At 40.9% G+C, this 27,108-nt stretch overlaps 1 protein-coding gene across 11 annotated transcripts in view; it reads right to left on the bottom strand.

Annotated features, from left to right (window-relative positions):
* GTDC1 (glycosyltransferase like domain containing 1) overlaps positions 1-27,108 on the bottom strand; it is a gene marked incomplete at its 3' end in the record, with an annotated part of 248,619 nt that overhangs the window by 94,996 nt on the left and 126,515 nt on the right. The gene's annotated exons all lie outside the window — the stretch shown is intronic.

Here is a 27,108-nt window from a genome sequence, read left to right as displayed (position 1 = left end):
TAAAGTCCCTCCAAATTTGTTGGACTAAAACACAGGGCATCATGTTGGCTGGGGCTGATGGAAGTTGGAGTCCAACAGAATCTGGAGGGCTGCACATTTCCCACCTCTGTTCCAATGCAAAATCTGATGTTATATAAAGGCGAGAAAAGAGGCACAAGTAATTCTGATTAACTTGGCTTCTATATACACACATAAACTGGCACAACACCGATTGATGTTTTCTTCGCTACTTCATAACATTGGATCGAGTTCTTGTCCTTATCCAAGGTTAAAGCCCTGACATGTGTTGACCCTGGAAGGCATCATAGATTCAAGAAAAGCAGCAAGGTCCTACCACATCTCCTGTTCTCACCAACAGCTTCTCACAAGTATCAGCTTTGAAAGCATGCAGGGACTTTTCATAACCCCACTTTCACACTCTGATGTGGCCTTGCACATACAACATTTTATACTTTTGATGAACAACAGAACAACAGCAACAGTTGTTGGGTGGCACCTGGTACCAGCATTGAAAGGAGATGCCAGAGTGGTGCTCTTGGTTTATAACACACAAAATTCAAAACTATCAGGCAACAGGTTAGAATACATATAAAGAAAAGTCACAAACTCACAGCTTTAGTATGCCAGTGTGTCTTGCATTGCCTAGCCTCTTTGTAAAGCCATTGGTTTAGTACGTGGCACATTGATTTCTAATGTAAAACAAGACAAAGACACACACACAAATACGCACACCAAAAACCTCTACTGGAAATGTAAGTAAAAACCCCTTTGCTGAATTTAGACTGGCTCCTTTGAGATATAATATTCCCATTTACAATGTTTATAAACATAACAAAAAAATAAGCCTTGAGAGTACCACAAATATAATAAATAACCTGTCAGCTTGGTGCATTTGACTGTAAACGCTTTGTTGAAACACTACAGCAAAAATAACTAATTCTTGACTACATAATAGAAATCTCTTAACATGCTAAAAGTCACTATAAATGTCAGCCTGAATGTTTGACATTTAATCTGCCAGATTTGCCATTCTTTCTAGCTTGTGCAATACACATTCTCTACATCGAAAACAGCCGTGCCAACACACCTATGCACATTAATTTGCAGCAGAGACGCGAGGCTTCTACTGTTTGCACGTTAGATGTCATCATGTCCTTTTGTACATGTTTATTCACAACATCTCATTTGGCCTAATGAAACATTACTTATGAGAATCAGTATTCTTCATTGGCACTGACAGTCAACTCATACACCATTTTATTAAAAACACCACCAAAAGAAGAATGGGAAGATACTGATGTCATCGTCAAATGAATAAAAACCACATTAGAAACACTGGCTGAAGGGCTGTTTTGGGTTAGATCAAATTATTAAAGAAGCGGTCCTGGACTGTGTGCTACATTCAGTATATTTTGAAAAGCTATTTTTCATAAAAACAAAACACTTAAAACATGTGAGAGCTGGAAGAAATATACTCTACATATATAACTTTCAAACTTCATAGAGACCATGTCTATAAATTCAGGGCTGTTCTAGAAGAATGCAATGAAGTAAAAATGGAAATATCTAGGTACATATTTGCTCTGTAAATGTCTGGGGAAAGCCACTTAAAATACTAAGCTGTGTTCAGGTAAAGATCTCCAGGAAACTAAATCCGTATCTCAGACCTCAAGATGGCAAAAAAGAATGACTTCTGAATCCAAAGACTCTTTTTGCAGAGGGAAGTATCACTACCAGATGATTCTGCATGGGAGGGCAGCAGGACAAAACCTCATAAAGATGTTCATACTCTGCCTACCATAATGGTTTTTCAATGAGATTCTATCCAGGTTTTGTAAACGTATGCCAGTGTTTCTTCCCAAATGCAGACTTTTTATTATTTCCACTTCTAAGGTCACATGTTGTCAAAAAACAAACAAACAAGTATGTGGAACAGCAGTAGCTACTCTTTGCTGTAAATGACACTGATGTATATTTAGAAGAAAGCTAAAATGAAAATGATGGTAAAAAAGAAAAAGAAAAGCCACCCCTCTCTTTTGAAAACAGGTGCTTTACAATTCTTATCACACCAAGCTGATGGTGGGCAAAGGACCTTTTCAGTAGTGGCACCCCAGTTATGGAATGGCTTCCACAGGGTGGTATGACGTTGTAATCTTTTAGTCTTTCAGGTTTCGCAGTTTAAAACTGAGTTATGTTAAAGATTATGTTAAAACTAAAACATTTCTTATTAATCTGTAATAGTTTTTACTGTTTTACATTGTATTCCAATTTGTAGTATTGTTTTTCTCTGTGAGCTGCACAGAGAACTTCTGCTATCAGATGGCTATATAACTGCAGTTAATAAACAAACAAACAAATAAATATACTGTGAGCAAGTTCAGAGATATGGTGGATTATCAGAATCCATTCAAGTCAGGTTCAAGAGTGAATAGATCTTTAGAGACCCAAGCACAATGTCCAAACACAATGCACACTGCACCTATCAAGTCCATTAAGTACAGTGGTACCTCGGGTTAAGTACTTAATTCGTTCCGGAGGTCCGTTCTTAACCTGAAACTGTTCTTAACCTGAAGCACCACTTTAGCTAATGGGGCCTCCCGCTGCTGCTGCACCGCCGGAGAACGATTTCTGTTCTCATCCTGAAACAAAGTTCTTAACCCAAGGTACTATTTCTGGGTTAGCAGAGTCTGTAACCTGAATCGTATGTAACCTGAAGCATATGTAACCTGAGGTACCACTGTATCTGCACACTAACTGATGACTTTCCAAACATTTTCTCTTAAGTTTTGTTCATTTGCTTGCCTTTTTCACTTTATGCACCAAAACTGAATGTGCTATCACATACAGACAGTGACCATCCTGCACGTGCTTGTTGCTGTTGACCCAGAAGTGGCCCAAAAGTGGGGCACAATGGGGGTGGGGGCGGAACAGAAGTGGAAAGGAGCAGGGTGGGTTTCTGTGTGTTCCATCGATGCACACGGTGGTCAGGAACGAAACCCCCACACAAAATGGTTGCCGCCTAAACACTGCCAATGGGTTCAGTTCTCAAAGTATGAATCTTTATGCACCCAAAACAGCAAGAGGTATAAGGAGGTATAGCAGAAGGAGGTATAAATAGGTTTGTGGAATGCCAGGGTTTGCAGAAGTACAAGAACTTTATTTTGGTGAAGGAGAGGGCTGGCTAATATTTTTGTTGTTGTTTTTTAAAGCCCAAAAGCCCACTAGGACAAAGTATGGTCTATGGCCATGGAATACTGGCTAGTTATTGAAGGGGACGAAAACAGCTGGAAAAATAAGAAGCAAGGGCACTGGAATGGAGTACCCTGAGAGAAGGCATGGAGGAGAGGCTGGCGGGCAACCTAAGCAACAGCATTTCACACTGTAACATTTTGTTGAAGTCCTCCTTTGTTTCCCAAACAGTAGACATAGGAATGAGGGACATTCTGCCATTATTGAACAGCACAAAACACCTTGGGGCAGAAGATGCCTACTGTAATCTATAGCTACTGATTGTCTGATGTTGAAGAATGTGAGTGGTGAACCGAATATTTCTCAGTGTCCTTTTTGCTAGGCTGCTTTCTGGCAGTCCAGGGATGGCTATGGATCTGCGTATTTTAAGCACTTGAGGCTATGGAGGTTATCATTGTGGGTAGATTGATTTAACATCCAATGATGTCCTGGCCTTCTCAAAGCCCCACATCACATTTCCCGGCTTTTGGGCATGCATTCTGCTCAGTTATAGCTAAACAACTCAGGTGAAATGAATACCTGTTGAGGCTTTGCTTGATGTTAACCAGTTAACTTTTTGGTTTAGTGTTTACAGCATGTATTAAACAAATACGAGAGTGAAGAAAGCTGCAAGAAGAAGAACAAAGAGGAAAGGGAAATGTTAGTAATATGCTGGAGCATCACTCAGCTAAGTGGCTAACTGAGGAAAGGCACCTGACTTAAGGTAGGATAGTAGATTGTGCAAAGAAAATAAAAGAAAGCCAGGCTCTTTAACGTTAGAGTGTTTCCAGATGCTACCTCTTTCCCCAATATTTTGCTGGGGGGAAACTCTCATTCCTCTGGATTTAGGATTCAAAAGCTCCAGCAAATTTCATTTTATTTCCTCAGCATTTCCTGCTCTTCACAATCCTCTTGCCAATCCGATTTCATCCTCAATCAACTGCACTTTCAACATCTTCCGAGTGTTCATCTCCTCTAGGCTGTAATTCCTAGACCTCAATGTAAAGAGGAGGGACAGAACATATCACGTAAGAAGTCCACAAAGTACTCTGTCTGAACACTGTTTGCAAGTGGACCTAAAGATCCCGGATTTCAAGTGTGTGCGTGTGTGTTTTGCTTTTCTTTAAAGCTACACAAGACGCTCTGTGAAATTGAAATGCTTTGTTTTGCTCATCTGATAAGGCTTCTGAGTATAACATTCATAGAGCTCTTCTTCTGGGAAGCACACAGCATGGAAATAGGACTAGCTGAAAAGAAAGTCTGCCACAGAATTATGCAAAGGAGAAAGGAAAAGGCAGAAGCTATTCCCAAAATAAACACAAACCTCACAGATGTGTGCATTCTGGGCTTTGATTCCTTTGTGCTTCCCCCTCCCCCTAGTTCCACACCCTTCTAGCCAAAACCATTTTAATCTACTCTGTACTTGTGGGATTATTACTGACTTAATACCACTTTGTTACATAACATATTTACCCCTGAGTGGCTAGCAAAAGGTTTCCTGCAAACTCCTTAAATCACTTTAGGTTGTTTAAAAGATTTTATTTGTGTTCTTTTTACATTTCCCCCCCTAAATACTCAGTATGGAAAGAAAGAAAGTTTTGTTTTCTTTCTATCTGTATATAATTTGCAGCAAAACTGAAGACAATAAACAAAATACCATGAATGTTTTCAAATGTATATAGCATGAAGCTTTTATGAAGATAAAACTAAATACTTCACAGAATAACTTCTAAGATATTACATAATTATTAAAAGTTATCAGTAATGCAAGAACTACACTGCAGCATTTAGGCTGTATGCACAAACATGCTAGCTATGAATAAGCTCCAGTGCAAAAAGTTGGGTTTACCTCCAAGAGAGCATGCACAGAATAGCACTGCTAAAGACAAAAGAATAGCTCACGGTACAATGGAAACTAATTTTGATCACAACACCTGAGAAAGGTTTAGAACATATCACTTTATGTATACTAACTGAGGAAGCTTTTTGAGAACTGGGTTACATTCTATTAAGGCTGGCACATAGCCACCAACATCCAGACTTTAGCTGCAGCACCCACCAACTCAGTTCTAGGATGTTGACTTACAAAATACGCATTTGATTTAAAGCAGCTGAAAGGAAAAGATGGAACAGAACTGGAAATGGATGCATTTTTGTAAGACGACACCTCACCTTCAAATCACATGGAGTTTGGGTTCTTCCCCTGCATCCTATTATTAAACTGCCACCACCAGAGCATGTAATTTCCTGGTTAGAGGAATTTCTTCTAATCAGTATTTTTAAAAATCAGTGTCCCCTTTAAACGGACTTTCTCAGTAAATACACAATGCAGAGGGGAATGCTATCATAACACTTCAATAGTTAAGTGACTCTATGAGAAAAATACTTCCAAATGTTTCCTAAACCCCTCCAAACCGCACCAAAGAACATTATCGTAATATTATGTTTCCCCATGGTCTCCAATATTTAAGCTTGCCATTACTGAAATGATACTTGCATGAAAAAGTTTGCGCTATGCATAAGATTTTTCCTAAAAGAAAGTCTTGCTTTAAAAGTTTAGCTAGCCTTAGAAGTCAATGTTATTTTGATTTTCATCACTTTTCTTTATTAATTGGCCAGCCATTCTACACACACTTAGCCTGTTGTATGGGCCCTATGCAAGAACCACTTATTTTAAATCTGAGCAGAAACCATGTGATCTCACTCCGAAGAGTAACTGAAAACAATAACTTGCCTTGGATGATTACATATCACGTTACAAATAGATAGTCATATTTCTTGTAGGGTATAGACAATCCAAATAAACTGTATACCATATTTTGATAACACAATCCAGCATCTCTAGCATCAAAGGGTTCGTTTCTGTTAGATTTTAATGTGAATCAGGGTTGTAATGTTTTCTGTAAGCATAAGCTAACCATTTCAACGATTTTGCCAGCAAGCTGCCTTTTTGGCAGATTATTGGCAGTATGTACTGGCAACAAGCTAGTGCAGCTAAAACCCTGCTTGTATGTTACAGGTAAATAATGATTTAAATAAATTTATGTGAAATGTTCCACATGGTCACATCTGTTTTTGATAGCTCAATCCCCTGTGCAGATACAAATCCTTTTGTGTGTTTCTCAAGAAAACACATAGTTCACCTTAATTATTTTAACACCTCCTCAGGTATCCAACATAGCAGTGAAACAAAGAAATACCAGGCACAGCTCTCCTAAAGGGAACAGTAATGTAAGCTAATTAAGCTGCAAGAAGAGTGTGTGTGTGTGTGTGTGTGTGTGTGTGAGATGACATCAAGCGGTATGAAACGGCCTTGTAGTATCCATACAGCCAGGTAACCTTAGGTGCGTTTATGAGGAATGAAAGCAAATCCATCAGTGACCATTTGACCCTTATTGTCAAGGACCAGGATGCAAGCAAATACTTACAGCACAATCCTATACGTACTTCTGCGAAAGCTCCATTGATTTCAACAAGATATACTCTGAGGTAAGCAGCTAATTATTACAGACTCAGAGCAAGCCGCCTGCCTTAAGTCTAACTCACTTCAATGCCTGACTCTGCTTCAGACGGCTTGCCCTATTCGACATCACAACATGATTTTGAACTTTCTGACAGTTTCTAAAGCGGTCTCCTATGGTAGGAAGGAGCTGCTGTTCAAGAAAGGGGGGGGGCAGTCCAGCCTTAAAATCTCGGGCTCACTGTACGAGCATCACAGTTCTTTGGATCCTGGCCAAGGTCCCTTATTTGTATGAAGTTGGGCCTGGGCCAAAAATCCTGATTTAGTTTTGCCCAGGGTCTTTGTAATCCTCTCGGTGGCCTTGCATACAGCGTTCTTGTACTACATGAAACATAGAGATATCATTTTAATTTCTCTCAGTCACAAGGTAATATACATCTGAAGCTCTAGCCTTGGCTTGTGGCGGCAGAATCCCAGGATGCTCTACTTTCCAGCAAAAAAAAGGTTACAATGTCAGTGTATTACAAGAGATGAATGAGTACTGGGACAACGGAAAGGGACGAGGGTGAAGTGAAGTAAGCACTGCTCAGTTTAAGTAGTGTCATACCACTGGGGTATTTGCAGAACTAGGCTAAGTATAATGTGGATGAGGGTTCAGGCTCGGTTGTGAAAATATTGCACATTGCAATTTCCCTTTATCCAATTACCGTATTTTTCGCCCTATAGGACGCACCGTCCCATAAGGCGCACCTAGTTTTTTGGGGGGGGAAATAAAGGGGAAAAAATTATTCCCCCCCCCAGGCGCGGGGCTGGGGCGGGGGAGGCCCGAGCTCCCCCCGACCCCAGCCCCCAAACAGGCAGATCTCTGCAAGCCGTGGGAGCCCAGCACTGGCTCCCGCTGCTTGCTGAGAGGTCCGCGAAGCCTGGACGCGCTGAGCTCAGCGAGGGCAGGCTTCAGCATGCAGGCAACTCTCCGCAAGTGGCGGGAGCGCTCCCGCTGCTTGCGGAGAGGTCCGCGAAGCCTGGACGCGCTGAGCTCAGCACACGCAGGCTTCGGCATGCAGGCAACTCTCCGCAAGCGGCAGGAGCGCTCCTGCTGCTTGCGGAGAGGTCCGCGAAGCCTGGAGAGCGAGAGGGGTCGGTGCGCACCGACCCCTCTCGCTCTCCAGGCTTCAGCAAAAGCCTGCATTCGCCCCATAGGACGCACACACATTTCCCCTTCATTTTTGGAGGGGAAAAAGTGCGTCCTATAGGGCAAAAAATACGGTACACCCTTTAGGGAGATGGTTTTTTTAATGTAGGAAGCACACCACCATTGTATATGCACACAGCTAAAACTAAGAAGCTAACTCCTGCAATGATTTCGAATGCAGAATTGGCCCTATCATTAGGCAGAATGAGGCAATGACCTCAGGCTGAAGATATTAGGGGGCAGGACAACACCAGCAGGAGATCAGAGGTTTGTCATGCACCAGCCTGCCAGGTACCCACTGAACCAGCCTTTTGTCCTCAGATGCGGTCAAGGATGCATGCCAGTGTTGGAAATAAGATTAACGCTAACCCAGGTAGCTACTGTACAGCCAATAGAAAGCACCAACTTGCTCTTTGCCTCAGGCAGAAAATATTTCCTTTGTTATGGATATGTATGCTTCCCTAGAACCAAGAATACCGATGGTAAGAAAAAAATATGAGAAATGTACCACTTTTTCCATGTTCATTGCTGGAAGTCTTGTACCCTAAGTTGTTCAGGAGTTGAAAGAAACAACAACAAAAATCAATGCATTTTTAAAATTTTTGGTTAAAATCACTGCAGTTTTGACAGATGCAGTCCGTCATCTTGGTTCAAAACAGCATCAAATTATATTCAAACATAGACAAAAACCTGTTCCTTGATCTCAGGAACCATCAAACGAATTTTCCTTATGATATCCTAATAAGCGTCCAAATGGACAGTGAACAAACAAATAGCTCTCAAAAATATATAGTCAATTGAATTTTATGTAATTTCTAGGTAAGGATGCCTGAGGAATTTGAATTCTGTGACTTCTGATGCAAACTGACCTGATCTTCACCTACTGAAATAATGTATAGATAAGAATGTAATTTTCCTTCAGAATTCAGAAACTTTTTCTGGCTCAGAAACTGTGTGAAATGTTTAAAATGTCTGTTTTGGAATCAAATATATTTAGAAATATGTACATTGGATAAAATATGTATTTAAATAAACATTTCAATGCAGATTGCAAATAAATAAATAAATAAATAAATCACAGATTTATGCAGAAATGGGACGAAAAAGGATTTATAATGAATGCATGCATGCAAAATTGACAGAATAGAAATGGAGTGTTCTACCCAGCTCTAATTCTATGGATACCCCATGATACTCAGAACTTACACGGTGGTTATCCCATTTTTATTCACAATAACCCTGCGAAGCAGGTAAGCCTAAGAGAAAATAAAAGGAGCCATCAAAGCCACACAGTGAGCTTCATGGATGAGTGGGGACTGAATCCAACTCCAAACCCTATCCACTATACAGGGCTGACTCATATCTGCAGTTACAACATACTTGTATCACTACAGCCTCTGACCAGATGTATTCCTCATACTGAATATATAGTCTAATTGTTGACGAATTATTTAATGATGTCCTGTGAAACTAAGGATATGTGTAAAATAACCGAAGTTCAGTGTCTCAAAAAAAATCTGTCTGCGGACAGTTTTGCTTGTTTAAAGATCAGTATTCTTACCTCCCTGCTAAAATAGGTTTGTCCACAGAGCTTTTAATGTTTGCTCTTCAAAAGATAATCTGCTCTTTCAGGTTTGGGGCTTGTTTGGCTACACACACACACACACACACACACACACACACAGGCAAGTTATTTAAAGCTTAGTCAGAAATTCTTGTCAAGATGTACTGGATGCTGTCATAAAACCATGTAAAGTCGTACTGGGCTTGCTGTTAATTTGTTCAATTTCAAGGATTTTATCTCTTTTCCACTGTAGGTACAAACCTTGAGGGAGAACTCCTTGTTGTTTAAAGAAAGAAATCCCTGTGATTGTGAACCAAAATGAGAAAGTCTGTTTGCCTTTCTTGTAAGCCTGTTGTTTCACTTCCATTTGGGAGTTGGGAAACAAATCCAGTGAAAGCTAGGTACTTTAAAGAGGAGAGAAAAAGGAACGTTCCAGACATATTTGCTATCGTTTCACTAAAGACTCAATTCAGATATCACATCAAACAATGGCTTCTGCTAACCATAGTTTAGATCCCATGCGGTGCTTTGAGATTCCACATATACAATAAGCAAAGAGTGGTTTGGAAGAGCTTGTGTATATTTGTTTTATTCACCTTAACCTCACAAATTCATCACCTCTCCAATCTCCATGGTGCAGCAGATTCCGCAGATAAAGTGATGGTTGCACTTATGGGTTGTCAATGTTAGACATCAAAATAATAATTAGCAGTACCCATGGCTTGGAAGCCCACTTCAAACCATGGTCTTAGATTCTGGATCACTGTGCAACTGCAAACCATAAGTTTAAATTCACCCATAATTAAGCCATAGTTTGGCAGGGTGTCTAAAATGAGCATATGTATATAAATAAATGAAAATTTCCAGGAGAAGCATGCTTAAGCCCAGATGGATCTTCAAAGCAGCAGATACAACAGAATGCAATGCTGTTTCTACCATTGCCCCCCCCCCGCCCAGCCCCTGAGCCCGGCTTCGGCTGGGGGGGGCGGGATATAAATAAAAATTTATTGTTATTTATTATTATGGTGTTGTGCTGGGTTAGTATATCCTCTATACCACCTCCACACACACCAGGAAACAGTGGCCTTTTTATCTTTGAAAGGCAAAGATGGAGTAGCCAGAGGAAGTAGCTCTCTCTCTATATAAGAAGCTTGAAGTATATATGGGTTTGTCCAGAAGTTTCAAAAATATGAAATAAGTAGGAGCTGAACCCCTGCTCGCATTCCTCTCAAACCTGGCCTATATACCTGCAACCCTTTTCCAAACTCTCCCCAGTCAACTAGAGATGTGAAGAACCGGGAACTCTCCTCCCACAAAAAGCTTAATTGTAGAATCTAACAAGAAGGAATGAGTTTGACCAAACTGCGGGAGGCAGTGGAAGACAGGAGTGCCTGGCGTGCTCTGGTCCATGGGGTCACAAAGAGTCGGACACGACTAAATGACTAAGCAACAACAACAGGAAGGAGGGTGGGTGCAAAACTAGAATTAGCTGGCTCTGCCTCTCATTGGTTCTGGCTCCACCTACTGTTTAGACTCCCTGCCTTTCACCCTACCCATAGCGGTGGTCATCATTACTGCCTATCCTTGTTACAAGGCAGAGTATTGAAAATGTGTGATGGGTATATAGTATTCCTTTTGGGAGGGAGGTCTGTGCTAGAAGTGACAAATGCTAAGTGAGTGGGGGAGATTGTACTGAATAGCTTTGCAAACATAGGAACTTAACACTGCTATCTGTTCCAAATTCAAAACTTGGCTTAATACTGCTATCTCTTCCGAATACTGAAGTGTATACCATATAACTGAAAATTCCTGCAAAAAAAAAAAATGCCACAAAACAAAACTTTCTAAAACAGCATAGGGCCTTCACCTGAAAGAGCACGAGGACCAGGCAACCTCCCCGCGCCTCACTTCCTGCATGACAAGATCAAAAGAAGGAGGTGTATATATAAATGGCACTTGGTTTGGATTCCATTATTTTATAGAAGCCAAGGAAGAGATCAAAGAAAAAAAGTGCCTCAATTTTGCTATTAACATTTAACATAGCTCCAGTCTGAAAACCTTTTCCAAATTGCTACTGCAATTTAAAATCCAAGTGTAGTTGAGCTGTTTTGTAGAATAGCATTCCTGAGAGCTATACGTTTCAACTCGCCGACTTTTTTCACCTATGGCGGAAACGAGGTGGGCTTTTTTTTTAAGTGTCTTATTTCACAATATGACTTGGTTATCTTTAATTATATTGGAGCAATCAATAGGCTGCAGCTGGGTTGAAGGTCTGTTGTTTTAGGAAAATTTTCACTGGAAAATAGTTTTAAAATGGAAAAGTAGAGGAACATTTCTAATCTCAAATAAGACAAACTTAAAATAATGCAATATACCTTTCTAATGCAGAGCTCAGGAGCACCTGTGCATTCATCAGTACCTTCTATGGTACTCACAAAAGATCTCTGTAAACATCCCCTCAAAGATCTACAATGCATGAGATAGGGAGCAAGGCACATCCACACCATTTTGTGTTCCCTTCTCTTTTCTTGTTTTTTTAGATATGATAGCTATTTCCGCTGTCCCCCCCCCCAACATGGCGGCTGTTTTGCATTGCATTAGACCCTCGCAGTTGCCATTATGTGAAGCCATGGAGCAATTTTGCATTATGCCACACACTCAACACCCTAGATCAGATGGATGGGAGGGAGGTTGCCTGCTCTTGATGGGGTTACACTCCTTTTGAAGGAGCAGGTACATAGCTTAGGGGTACTTCTGGATTCTTTGCTCTCGACTTGGGGCTCAGGTGGCCTCAGCAGTGCAAAGTGCTTTCCATAAGCTTCAGCTGATAGACTAGCTGCACCCCTATCTGGCCTAACTTCTGTTCTACAGGCTCCGGTAACCTCTAGGTTTAGACCACCGCAACACATTATATGTAGTGCTGACCTCTAGGTTTAGACCACCGCAACACGTTATATGTAGTGCTGCCTCTGAAGACAATTTGGACACTTCAGCTGGTTGAGAATTTGGTTGCTAGGTAGGGCAAGGCAGTTTGAGCATATTACACAAATCCTGGCCCAACTACATTGGTTGCCAATTAATTTCTGGGCTCAGTTCAAAGCACTGGTTTTGACCCATAAGGTCATAAATGGCTCAGGTCTGCAATACCTCAAGAACTGCCTCTCCCTATATGAACCAACCTGAACCCTACAATCATCATCTGAGGCCCTTCTTTAAGTGCCTCCTCCACTAGAGGTCTGGAGGGTGGCAAGACAAGAACAGGCCTTCATTGTGGCAACTCCCCATTTGCAGAATGCTCTCCCCAGGGAGGCTCACCTGGTGCCCTCATTACATTGGGTGCAAGGTGAAAACATTTCCCTTCAACCAAGCATTCAGCTAATTAACATTCTATGGCTTTCTTAATGTGTTTGTGGGGAAAGGGGTTATTGGTTTGTTTTTGTTTTATTAAGTACTTTGTATTCTTACTTTTATGTTTTTTCTGTTGTGAACTGCCCTGGAACACTCCACTAGGTATCTGTGGCCATTGCCTCTGCTTTCCCTTTTGCTGGGCCAAATGTAAATTGTCTTCCATTGAGCAGGAGTAAGAGGAAGTTAAAAGTGGTGGCTTGGGACAAAAAGAGACCTGCTCACAGGCATGTGTTTGCTCTGATCCTGCTCTTAGGCATTTGAACAAGGGCACTTATTCCTCCCAGGGCCTTTGATCAAATGTTTGAGCCATCCCTAATTATTACTCATGACTGGATGCCTGATGGACACAAATGGAGTGTCCCAGTGAATCAGCTGCAGTATGATGGGCAGTGGGTCTGCATATGCTTTCTTCTTAAACACTGGATGGTTTCCAGGGCAGGGTTGAGGCAGCTGCGCATAACTGTGCATGTGGAAGGAAGGCATGTGGGGCTTGCACAGCCTTCCTTCCACATGCAGCTGGTTGAGAAACTGGTTGAGAAACAAAACAAAAACATCGAAGTTTTCGGAACCAAAGAAGCAACAATCACCGTACAATTTAACTGAAAAGAAGTGGCATTAAGTATCAGAAGAGAAGAAAAGTATTTCAACATTTTAACTTCGGTATTAATAACATAAGCAAACGAAACCAATGTTACCGAGGAGCCATACAACTGGATACAAGCAAAAATAAAAACAAAAGAAAGTATGGAAATGGAAATAAAAACAACGGAAAGCCAAAAAGCCTCTCTGACGTGCTCTGAATAATGTTTTGATGCTATGGTTGCAATCCTCAGACCACTTCAATGGGACTACTCTGCACTTTGGTTTGAGGAGAGCAGCCAATGTAACTAAGAAACAGACTTTTCAAATCAATTCTCTATTTTTAAGATGTGTCTTGGCTGAGAAGCTTTGTGCCATGCTCCAAAAATCAGACTACATTCTGGGGAAATGTATTCAAAGATGCCTAGAAATGATTCCTATTTGAGTTAATACTGAAGTTTGTGGGCTGTTTTTTTAAAAAAAAACACCACACACACAACCGAATATAGCATGCCCCAAAAGTGACAAAGTTCACTAAAATGGCACTTTAATGTTGCTTACTTCACTATACAAGATCAGGAAGGAGCTTTCGAACGACTATGCAGAAGAAGAAAGGGGCTCAAGAATCACTGTTGGGTTTGGCTGTCCGCTGAACTGGGATGCAGAGGTTCAGACTGATACTAAAATCTGCTCAAAAAGATTTATTAGTAATTCAAGCGATCCTGACACTTAGTTCAGTGGGAGGGCACATGATCTGCCTGCAAAAAAGTCACTGATCCAATGCCTGGCACCACCAATTAAAAGAATCACAGATAGCAGATACCGTTGGATTCCAGCTTTCAACATAGCACTCCAGCACAGGGCCGAAGAGCAGCAAAAGGATGTGGTACACCAAGCCTTACAAAACTCCAGACACAATCTTGCAGTTCCTACATGTCATGCTAAGATCCATTTGCAACTTATGAGATCAATGCAGGATGAGAGCCTCTAGACCTGGGTTTCCCAAACGTGGGTCTCCAGTTGGTTTTGGACTAAAACTCCCATAATCCCTAGCTAGCAGGACGATGGGAATCGTAGTCCAAAAACAGCTGGTGGATTTAAGTTTGGGAAACCCTGCTCTAGACCATATGGGAACAGCTGCCATATTGTTTTGATCACTTGTAAATCAGGCCCAAGTTTGACCTATAAACACTGGATCTGATTTCACCAGGTTGTATTTCTTTTGTATCTGCAGAGGTGGGAAGGGTGTTGGCCTACAACCCTCATCGCTCCTGATCACTGGCCATGATGGCTGGGGCTGGAGGGTCTTAGAGCCCAATATCTGGAAGGCCACATTTTCCTTAGCCTTGTGTTATTGAAACAAAGCAAAGCAAGTTCCAAGGACCTCCACGCCCTTCAGGTCTGCATGTCAACTTTGCTTTTATTCTTTCAAGTAAGTTCTTGAGTCCTTTTTGAAAGGCAGATTGTATTTCACAAGGACTCAGTTTATTACCGGATTTACACTTTGAATAATTTGATATTATCCAGTATTTTGAGTGGCATTTATATAACTGTTTCAACTTTTTGTGTTTGGGCTTTTACGATACCTATGTACATGGCATTTCATTAGGTTGCTGTGTCTTAAATTTGGTCCATGGCCTTTCGACAAAGGGCAGTACATGAATCTCTCAAATAAATAAATAAATAATACACAGGGGAAGGCAGCATTAGACCCCTGATCTGCTAGATGCTCCCCTCTCCCATCATCACAGGGCCTTCTGGGGCCAACTGCTCTGCTGAAAGGAATCCAGCTTTAAGAGGTAGGAGTGGAGATCAGACCCAAATACCTCTGGGTGCTTGCTCCTGCTCCTGGCTCCAGCTGCACTGGCTTTATTTTGGTTCACAACATTTGTGGTTTACAACATTTGTGAAATGTAATGGATTTATTAAAAAGAGCTGTACAATTAAGAGGACTGAAGTAAAAAAGCGACATATAAAACTACTAAATAACAAATAAGTAAATAAACATGGCTCTTAAGCACCAGGGCTAGGATCTTGCACCCAGTCAACTCAATGCCACAAGACATTGTATATGTAACAAGTTTGGAACAAGTTTGCAGCCCAGTTGTCTGTTATGCTGTTTCAATGTTGTTGTCTTTCCTTGTTTGCTCTTATACTATTTTAATGCTGAATTTATGACACTGATACATTGTAATTCGCACTGATAAAAGCTGACATTCTTGCCTATTGACAGCTTCTTTCAACATTTTAATACCAAGAATACTGGTTTAGATTCTGCACTCCCACCCCCAGAACAATGCATTGTCCTTTCCAGAGATTAAGCTGGCTTCATTTGACACATGCTTTTTAATTGCTTCCAGACTTAATTATTACCATACAAATAAAATATATTCCGGCTGGAGGTCGTTCTTATATCTCAAGTAGTAGTTTTCAAACTTCTTATGCTGAAGTCTGTGAATTAACTCCTACATGTTGCAACAGAAAATTGTGGAGTAGGCTCTCAGAGCACAATCCCTCTAACAGCAGCTGTCCCTTACGGGGATTGAACCTGCAACCTTGGCATTATCAGCACCATGTACTAACCAACTGAGCTATATCAGCCAACACAGTGACAGAAAGTGCCCATGCTCAGTGAAAATTCTCTGCATGTTCCCAGTGGCACTGTTAGTGCATTTCTCCTGGAAATCATTGTTGACTACCAAGCCTAGACACAATTTGCTGACTTTAATCAAACTGGTAAGTTGTCAAGGTATTGCCAACCCTGTATTTGCTACCTTGAATTCTGTACATCAAAATATTCAATTATCTACCAAAGGGAGAGTAACAACAAGTATTTGTAGTTCAACAGATCAACTCACTTGGCCAATGAAATCTCCCCTTCCTCCAAAAAATTAATCAAACTGTAACTAAGTTTAGAAGCAAAAAATTTTTTAAATCAAGGCAGGAAAGCAGCTGAACAATTCATAGTGGACAGGACTCGGCAGAGTTTCAATAGAAAATAATGCAACCCTGACACTTCACCAGAACGTTCAAAAAGTAAATTGAATGGCAGCATGATTGCAGTGGTTCCAGTTATGTTAATTAGGTTGAATTCATGGTTCATTGATGCTGCAATTATGTTGCAAAGAAATGCTGCAAGCATGCTATCTCATCCCACTGCAGCCTGCTGAGTATGCGGCCATTATTCTTCTTGTAGCAAAAACTCTTTCCAAAGGAGATTATATGTTGTAGTTCACATTGATAAATAAAACACGCAATTCGCAGAAGGGGGAAAAATGTGGCTGACACTACTCCATTTTGACAACTTATTTCTCTTATTGCTGTAGTACCAAGGACAAGCACCGCTGCTGAATCACATAAGAAGCTTTCCTCGGATACTTTGAATACCTTACATATGAATTCTCATCAAGATTATTCATTCCGTTTCACAAATGGAGTGAACAGGCACTGGAAGGTTAAGAGACTTCTCCAAAGTCAGCAGCAAGTCAGCGTTAACAGAAATGAAGTGTCGTGGTTTGCAGCATCTTTCCTAGCTGGCACTGCCCCATCCCAACCATCCTCTCACAAATCAGATGGTCATTCCACTTGGAATGCGGAATTCTGCATATAAGCTGAAGCAGACATTCAGAAAAAAAGTATAACCATTCAATGTGAAAGCTCACAGCCCAAGCTTTTTTATTGCTTACCTCCTGGTAACTCCTGTCTTCCCTAGCCAGCATGACCAGTTGTCAGGGATGATAGGAGTTGCAGTCCAACAACAGCTGGAGACTCAAGTTTGGCTTTACCTACTTACAGTGCTTTTTTTTCTTTTTTAAAAAATATGTTTAGGGGTACTCTCATTTCCCTACTCATATTGAAATACTGCCCCTCAATGAGGCCAAACTTAGATTCCCAAAATGTTTAGGGGTATGTGGATCCCTGCGGACCCCCGGGAAAAAAAGCACTCTCTATTTGCACGCTGCAACTGGAACACTGTGAAATTTGTGCCTTCCTAAGAGGTATTCAGGACTCTTACTTTACTGCTTGGGTCAAAACATGGGGTTGTATCCAATGTTAGTCAGAGTAGATCAATGGACATGAGAAACTTAGTTCCATTGACTTCAATGGGTCTGCTAGGAGTAGACATTTCCAGTTCCAAGCCATAAGCAAAGATCACACAAAATTATAATGAACTCCCATTAAAGTCTTTTAAGAAGGAAGACTTGTTGGGTTCAATGGAGAAGTTAGCCACTGGGAAGTATCTATAGCTCCTGCACTGTTCACAGGATTCATAACACCCTGATTTATAACTGATGAAATGTGATGTTTCAGTGATATTTTTATTCTGATAAGCATAAGTCTAAATTTATACGTTTGCAATGTCAGAGTCTTACTCTTAATGGGGACATGCCCTGACACAGCTTTCCTTCCACTCTTAAGTGACGTTTCCCTGGTGCATTACAAACATGTAATGAAACAGAAGAATGCATCTCCCTCTAAAAATCCAAGGGAGGGTAGACTGTAACCCCCCAACAGGACTATCTCCTGCCACCTGTCCATAATATTATCCTAAACCAGGCATAGGCGAACTCGGCCATCCAGATTTTTGGGACTACAACTCCCACCATCCCTGACAACTGGTCCTGTTAGCTAGGGATGATGGGAGTTGTAGTCCCAAAACATCTGGAGGGCTGAGTTTGCCTATGCCTGACCTAAACAATTTGAAAATGGAGGATTTATCTACTATAGCAAATTAAATAATATGGTACATAGTTGTTTTTATAAAGGGTACTATTTTCCACCAAATAATTAATATGCACCCCTCTTATCCATAAGCCCCTTAAACGGTGCAATCGCATGCGGTTTTCTGAGAAGTATGCCCAACAGAGTTCAATGGGGCTTGATTCTGGGCAACTGCAGCCCAAGTGAATGAAACATCTGTAGAAACCCCTAGACCCCTGCCAAGTTCCTTTTTGCCTGCTGTGGTCCCTCCAGTGGACGGGAAGCATACAGAGCTTCACATTTTGGTGTTTATATGGGATTACGGGTGCTCACTAAGTTTCATGTGAGCAGGTCTGCAGCATGCACATTGCTTGGTCCACTCTGTTTCAACAGGGATTTGTACAGTAATGTGCTTGCAGAGATTTTCCTGCTCCCTGAAGCCTTGGGGGTCACAAGAGTTTGCACTGGTGTAGTAAACCCACTACGTAAACGAACAGCAAGCCATGGAGAACACGTCACTCTTGGCTTAGGAGCAACGTTTTCTTAACTCTAGTTACTTGAGAGTCAGTCGGCATCTAAAATAGTTTTTGGTTTAGTAGGTCCTCAAACAGTAAACAACACTGCCAAGTAGTACATCTTTACCTACTGACATTCATGTTTCCTTGACAACATGGAAATAATTCCTCTATACATTGGATTGATACAGCTAGCACAAAGAGCTTTAATAAACTGTGGATCCTTTGGTCAGAACTGAAAGTGAGAAAACCCAAGTGGGTGATTACATTTTAAAAGGACAGATCATCCTTTACTTCTGGGCTTTTAGAGGCTTCACTTAAAAAAAAATCATCTACATAACTACATGTAATACATTTGAAATATGTACAACCCTATTAAGGCGACTTTGGTTTAAACCCTCAGTTTATCAGCACTACAGGCCTAATTTTGCAATCAGCTAAACCTACACTACATTTTCATCAAGTGCTGCAAATCAGCAAAATATTAAATGAATCTTGAAAAAATGATTATGAATCCACAGTTCTGTTTGACTGTATAATTCTATTTAAGATTAAAATTACTATCATAAAAAGGCCACTTTCTGAATGTAATTCCACAAAAACATCATCACAAAAGCTTTTACTGCTATTTATGTCAGAATGTATTTTAAACAGTTCTAATCATTTACCTTTGTGGACACTTAATTAAAATTACAAAACCAATTTTAATCTGTAGTCCAATTAATATGCAAATATATGCAAATGTGGTAAATCAAGGTGGTGATTAAGTTAAGGACACTCTATTTCATGTCTGCTTTAAGTGTGAAAACAAACAATCTTTTTTGTAATTGTACTGATGGATTGTGATGTTTATAGGGTTAGTATGGGGTACAAATGTTTATGCATCAACATTATGCCAAAACAAAGATTTTATACTCTGGAGTGATTTAGCATCCAGCATACATTCAGATGTAACAAAGTCATTTTGCAGTCATCTTGTGAATTAGAATAAGGTCAAAGCAAAGTTAAATTTCTATGTCATCCATTTGTATGGCTATTTAAAATTCAGCAATCACTTTCTGATGTTTTAGGTAAGAGCCAAGAAGTCTCAAGAATGGCATATTATCATCCTTTATCATTTAGTGTTCATAATACACTGGTTTATCTTTGATACCATTACAGAAACAGTTCTCCCATTAAGGTGCAAAGATATTCATCCTTTTTTAACCCCTGTTGTTCACATGCTGGGATTTTTAAATATGAGATGCACAACTAGTGCTTCATATGGCAGTTTTTCTATAGATACAAACATCCTTAAAAAAACAAACCACTCTCTCTTGTACCAGGTTCCCATCTTTGCACTCTCTGACACCACATTTCTGTACAGCAGAGTCTATCTTATCTTCCATTAGGATGAAACAAATTGAAGTTCACTGTTGCTCAGCTGGTTCAAAACCTTGGTTCCATTACAAAAAGTAGTTCAATATTAGCCCATCTGAAAATCACCAGGAAATACATTATATAAGTGTGTGTGTACATTCATGCCCATGTACACAGACAACATTTAGTATTTCACTTCAAGCTACTTCAGAAATTCTCCAAGTTGAGTTCGTCAAAATAAAATAACCAAGGGCAATTGCTATAGAAGCATGTCCTTCATGTAAATGACAATGCTTACATCCTAACCTGTTTTGGCTACATTATGAAATGTAGCAAAATAAATCTCTGTGTTTTCTGGCCACAATCAAATGTCAATAGTGTCCCAAAAAATAAAAATAAAATATGTATCACTACAGTGAAGGGTCTGCTCCAGCCAAGCAGCTATTTGTGCTCTGTAGTATTTGCAACTCCCTATTAAGTGAGTAGGGAAGGCCTTCAAACACAGTAGTTCGAAATAACCATCAAGTTGAAAGACTGAAAACTGAGAAACAGCCTGGCTTTGTTCCGGTGCCAGGTTCAATACCTGGTTATTTTCTCAGGCGTTCTGAATTGATAACTTTGCAGTGTAATACTATAATAGTCAGCCTCTCTCCATGTTAAGATTGTTTATGCGTATTTATTGTTTTATCTGCTCTTAGTTTATTAATAGAGTGATTAATTTAAATTAATTCTGTACCCTGGCCTGAGATCAGCAACATGGGGCTTTTCTGCAGTCAAGGTGTTGGGGGCACACTTAAAAGTGACACTAAGGTCAAGGAGTGTGGCAATACACATGCTCAGCACATCACCCCAGCAGCTACACACCAACTATTTTTGAAACTGGGAAGATACTAAGAAGCAGCCTATAGTGTGCAATCAGGATTTGTTGTTCAAGAATATATAATGTCAAAAACTCCACAGAGGATTCCAGTTCTGGACATAACTAAAGTAGGGTTTTAGATGCCTGCAGGTATGTTATACATGCCCATTTAAATCTGTTCAGTGGAAATGAGTCAAACACGTGCTCACAAACATGTGGTTCATACAAATTCATGGGGTCAGCCATGACTCCATACTGACTGCACCCTAATCCTAATTGCACTCCCTGCAATGCATCATCTTTTTTTATTTCATCAGTGATGCGAAGATAAAGATGCTTATTTTTTAGGGCTAAGTTGCATACAGATGTTCACCTTTTATTAACCCTCCGAACCAGAACTATGTGCTTGGAGACATTTTAAACTTTTACTCATTGATTTGAACAAGATCCTTAATTTTATACAAAGGAACGTATTTAAAGTCAGTTGGACTTTTAATACGATTAGCCTATAGCTAACACAAGAATGAAGTATCTATATTGGATGCAGTAGTGACAAAAGCATGAACTTTCATTTGAAGGCCAAATTTCGTACAAACTTAAAACAAGGGTATTGATCATTAAGGAGTGTGAATGATGATCAAAATACCATCTAATTAAACCGTAGACATGATGGGATATCCTGCTGTTTTTAAACGAGAAGATGAGATGGTAGTTGACTTAGCAAAGGCTCTTACTTTAAAGTCATGTCATTTGATCTAACAGCAGGTATAAGAAAAAAACACTGCAGTGGGGCTCAATATCTAACACAGTAAAAGTCTACTTTGCTTTTTGAGGTAATCTAACGAATTATTTTCTAGAATGCTATTGATGTGGAATGTGTATGTTTTCATGCATTTACCTGCTTAACAATAAATTACTTAGACTTTTATTGATGCCCAGAATGCTTTAGAAAAGCTTAAAAAAATGCCAGATTTATCACATTGATGCCATATGTACTATGGTGATATGTCTGAGAACCTTAGGAAAGGATCTCTCCTTTTCTTGCTGATAAACTCTGCCTAAATAAACTGACTTGACCTTGGGGTGGATTCAAATTCCATGGAGCAGCCCTTTTGAACAATCTCCAAAACCTACACATCTGAGATGATGTTGGACCACCTCCCAGAACAGCCTTCATTCTAATGGGTCATCCGGGGAATGAACCAAATATATCAAAAATCAAGGATGTTTCAAGTTAATATGGGACAAATTTAGTTTTAGTGTTTTTTTCCACCCACTCTCCCTCTTGCTGCCTTAACACCTTCCGGCAGTGAAAACTGTGACTGGAGGACAATGCAGAGGACTCATAAGATTAAGATATGGTTACCAGATTTTTTTTTTCAATGAATCCGGGGACACATTTTTTTTATTATTTTTTGACGCTGAGTACCAACAGGGAGTCAGTAGTGGGGATGGTGAGGCAAAAGACTCTGGGCCCAAGCTCACATGCATATTGTATAAAGGTGAAAAGTCGTTCTTTCGCACCCTGTGAAACATAAATGTGCAGTTTTTAAAAAACTGGGCAATGGCACATCACCTGCCTGTGACTCCCGAGCCTCCCCTGATCTCCTGCCCCCTTCCTCCTTTGTTTTGACTGATCGGGGGAGACTTGGGAGTCACAGGCTGTTGCCCAGTTTGTTTGTTTTTAAAAAAACTCTGCACATTTATGTTTCATACGGTGCAAAGGAAGGGCTTTGCACCTTGCCTGGCAGAGAAACCATGCGCCTTGCACCCCGCCTGGGCAGCGCCCACCCGTGACTCCTAAGCCTCCCCCGAGTTGTCAAAACAAAGGGGGAAGGGGGCAGGAGATCTGCACCGCCAGATGTCCCTGGTTCCACTTCGGCAGTGGCAGTGGCAGTGGCAGCAAGCAGCTCCTGAAGCCAGCCAGAGCCAACTACGCTACCAGGCTGGCCCTGGGCTGCTGAGGCTGCCACTGCCACGTTTCCCGGGGACAGATTTGCAATTCTGGGGATGGAATTTGTCCGGGGACAGATATGCAAATCTGGTGACTGTCCCCAGGAACCGGTAACCCTATCATAAGACACATACCAAATGATGATCTAATATTTTTCAGAAATACAGCTCTCCAGGCTTCTCTCTATCTAGCCTTTGGGACTCTGCCTCAGCCATGCCCCTTCTCCAGGTCATACTTCTTACTGGTCCTGCTTTCTGCCCTCAGGTGATTCCACCTGGTGAGAATGTGTCCTTGAACTGTGACAATTCCTCCTGCTTGCCTTGAAGAGGAATGTAGCCTACTATACAAAGGTAAGGAGTCCCATCCATTGCTCCAACCACTTTTGCCTCTTTCACGCCTAGCTAAATCTCTGGACCAGCCCAGTATTTGCATGCGGCTCCTGAAAGGTTTCTCACATGGGAATGGTGCCTATTTCCCCATCCCTGCCTTAAACTAATGGCCCCCATTATCCGGATAGAGGCGTTTTTGAAGAGAAAGTCTGCCAAAACCTTGCCTTGATACAACTTTCTCAATATACATATATTTGAAAACAGAATTGCCACATGAGCCTCTACCATAAATTCTAGACAGAAAATTATGCCGTCAATAAGGCAATAAAAACAAAATAAATAACTTGAAATAATAATAAAAAACACTGGCTTTCTGACATTGTTTTTACAAATGCAAAATTGGGATTCATTTTAGGAGAATACCCTGTTTTATGCAGCCAAAATGGGGACTATGTATTGGTAATATTTATTCTAATGCTCACGCAAGCCAGTTTCTGCCTTCTATTAAAATCCAGAAAACAAAGCAATCAAAACATTTTTTAAAAAACCACCAGTATCACAATGACATTTTTACATCCTTCTATTTAGGTATGACATAGAAATAAGTATGGCATATATAACATGCTAATTCAGTATGGCAAAAATAAATGACTCCTCAAAAAACAACAACCAGGATATGCAAACCGGGAGTCGGCCTTATAATGTTCTATTTCCATCTAGCTTTGATTTATTTCTCATCTGTCTTCCCTTGCAACACTAAGCCCCAACCTGGACCTGGATGACTAACAGAAGGACACATATCACCAAAAGCCCAAGAGCACACAGACCTCTGCCACTCAAACTAGACTGATCTGAAAGACCATGGTAGCCAAAGAGATGCCTTAGCAGGACTGCTCCTGGGGAAACCCTTGGGGCGGGTATCTGCTTCATGTGTAGCAGAGGAGCCCCTGTCAAAGTTGAAAGGGGGGGGCTGAAGCAACCCTTAACCCTCAAGGAGCGTCTGAAGGAGCGTCTCCACCCCCACCGTTCTACCTGGACACCGAGGTCCAGTCCTGAGGGCCTTCTGGCGGTTCTCTCACTGCGAGAAGCCAAGTTACAGGGAACCAGGCAGAGGGCCTTCTTGGTAGTGGCACCCGTCCTGTGGAACGCCCTCCCACCAGATGTGAAAGAGAAAAACAACTACCAGACTTTTAAAAGACATCTGAAGGCAACCCTGTTTAGGGAAGCTTTTAATGTTTGACGGACTATTGTATTTTAGTATTTTGTTGGAGGCCGCCCAGAGTGACTGGGGAAGCTCAGCCAGATGGGCAGGGTATAAATAAATGATGATGATGATGATGATGATGATGATGATGGTGTCAGGATCAGAAGGTTCGGGCATCTGGTGAAGACATACCTGAAAGGCCAAGTATGCTACTCAAGGGCAAATAGCACCTTGGACATGACTGAACGCTTTAATAGTAAAGAGTTCCTGGAGAACCCAAAGCACTGGCAGCGTCAACTGAGGGCTGGTGGTTGCTGGATCAGCACATTCCTTTCAGATCCATACTCCTGCAACCTGACTTCTGACTGATCTTTCTTGCTGTCAGCCTCTATGTTTGGAATACATTTGTCTCAGGACTTCTCTGTTGTGTTTGACCTTAGCTTCACCTTGGCTTGGCTTTTGGACTCTCCTTGTTGCTTCTTAATTAAATAATAATAATAATAATAATAATAATAATAATAATAATTTTTATTTAAATCATGTTTTTATTTAAATAATGTTTTGGGCTTGATCCTGTACAACCTTAGCCTAGCCAAGCTCAGGGACTGAGACCTAATCCTGCCACAGTAGAGCATCCCTTTCTTCTGTCTTGATTTCAGTAAGGTGTTTGACAATTGTGGAAAGCTGGTAAAATATGGATTGGACAAGGTTACTGTTAGGTGGATTTTTAGCTGGTTGACTGACTGGACCTGAAGAGTGCTCACTAATGATTCTTCATCATCCTGGAAAAAAGTGGCAGCAAAAATGAAAAGAAAAGAAGAGCTAATGCTACTCTGGGCTGCATCAACGGAAGTATGGTGTCCAGATCAAGAGAGGTAATTGTACTGCTCTATTCTGCCTTGGTAAGACCACACCTGGAGTACTGGGTCAGGTTATGGGTGACACAATTCAAGGAAGGATATTGACAAGCTTGAACTTGTGCAGAAGAGTGTGACTAAGAGGGTCAAGGATATGGAAACCAAGTATTATGAGAAATGGTTGAGGAAGCCAGTTATGTTTAGCCTGGAAAATAGGAGACGGAGAGGAGATATGATAGCCACCTTCAAATATCTTAAGGGCTGTCACATGGAAGATGGAGCAAGCTTGTTTCCTCCTGCTCTGGAGTCTAGGACCCAAACCAATGGTTTCAAGTTACAAGAAAGGAGATTCCAGCGAAACATCAGGAAGAACTTTCTGCTGGTAATAGCTGTTTGACAGTGAAACAGTCTCCCACAAGAAGTGACAAACTATCCTTTTTGGGAGGTTTTTAAATTATTATTATTATTACTTATTAATTATTTATTGAATTTATATATCACCCTATACCCAGAGGTCTCAGGGTTTTATCCAACCTTTCAAGCAGAGGTTGGAAAGTCATCTGTTTTAGTTTAGATTTCTGCATTGCAGGGGGTTGGACTAGATGATTCTTACAGTCCTTTCCAACTCCACAATTAAATGATTCTATGATTCTGGTGTTAATCATAGTTTTGCCTTACCTGTACACCACAGAAAATGGTTAACAACATAAATTATGGCTCTTTCATAAACTATAGGTTGAAACCATTGTTATAAAGGAATCTGGCTTGTGTTAACCACGGTTTTTATTAGCTTGTGTTAATCACGGTATTTATTAGCAAAGTAAATGCCAGGAACAGAATAGATGTGGTGCTCTGGAGAAGGTCAACACTGTGAAGACTGAGGTCAACACTAGGAAGAGAAATGGGGGTTAATTTCAAGAAGGAAGCAGAGAAACAGAACACATTTAGTTTCCAGTTTACAAACCATGGCTTACTGGGAGCAAGCATTATATCTGTATAGGGCCAGAGTTAATTCAGAAACGTTTTAAGGTATGTGATGTTGTTGTTTAGTCGTTTAGTCATGTCCGACTCATCGTGATCCCATGGACCAGAGCACGCCAGGCACTCCTGTCTTCCACTGCCTCCCGCAGTTTGGTCAGACTCATGTTTGTAGCTTCGAGAACACTGTCCAACCATCTCGTCCTCTGTCCTCCCCTTCTCCTTGTGCCCTCCATCTTTCCCAACATCAGGGTCTTTTCCAGGGAGTCTTCTCTTCTCATGAAGTGGCCAAAGCATTGGAGCCTCAGCTTCAGGATCTGTCCTTCCAGTGAGCACTCAGGGCTAATTTCCTTAAGAATGGAGAGGTTTGATCTTCTTGCAGTCCATGGGACTCTCAAGAGTCTCCTCCAGCACCACAGTTCAAAAGCATCAATTCTTCGGCGATCAGCCTTCTTTATGGTCCAGCTCTCACTTCCATACATCACTACCGGGAAAACCATGGCTTTAACTATACGGACCTTTGTTGGCAAGGTGATGTCTCTGCTTTTTATGTGATATCAGAGGTATGTGATATCAGACGTTAATTACAATGACAGGTTGAATTGAATCAAGGGCCCTGAAACATGCCCAGAAGACATTGCAAATAGGTTTTAATAATAGATCAATTACTATAAAAATATTTGTGAAAGCATACAGGGAATGGCAATATTGCAGCAAAATTATACCACAAAATAAATTACTTCAGCGATAAAGATGCCCCCCCTGAACTACAATCAGATTCCAAATCAACTCTTCTTGCAAACTATGTCATCTCACCTTCAAGGCACAGCTCTCCCCCCCCCCCCCCGCAACACAATTTGTATAGAGGATTTAAAACAAAACAACAACAATTACCCGCAATGCAATGAAATTTAACCAAAA

The sequence above is a fragment of the Podarcis filfolensis genome, assembly GCF_964270895.1.
Source record: "Podarcis filfolensis genome assembly, chromosome: 1".
Classification (NCBI taxonomy): Eukaryota; Metazoa; Chordata; class Lepidosauria; order Squamata; family Lacertidae; genus Podarcis; species Podarcis filfolensis.
The sequence above is the reverse complement of the archived record's forward strand: the minus strand, read 5'-3'. Positions and strand labels throughout refer to the sequence as shown.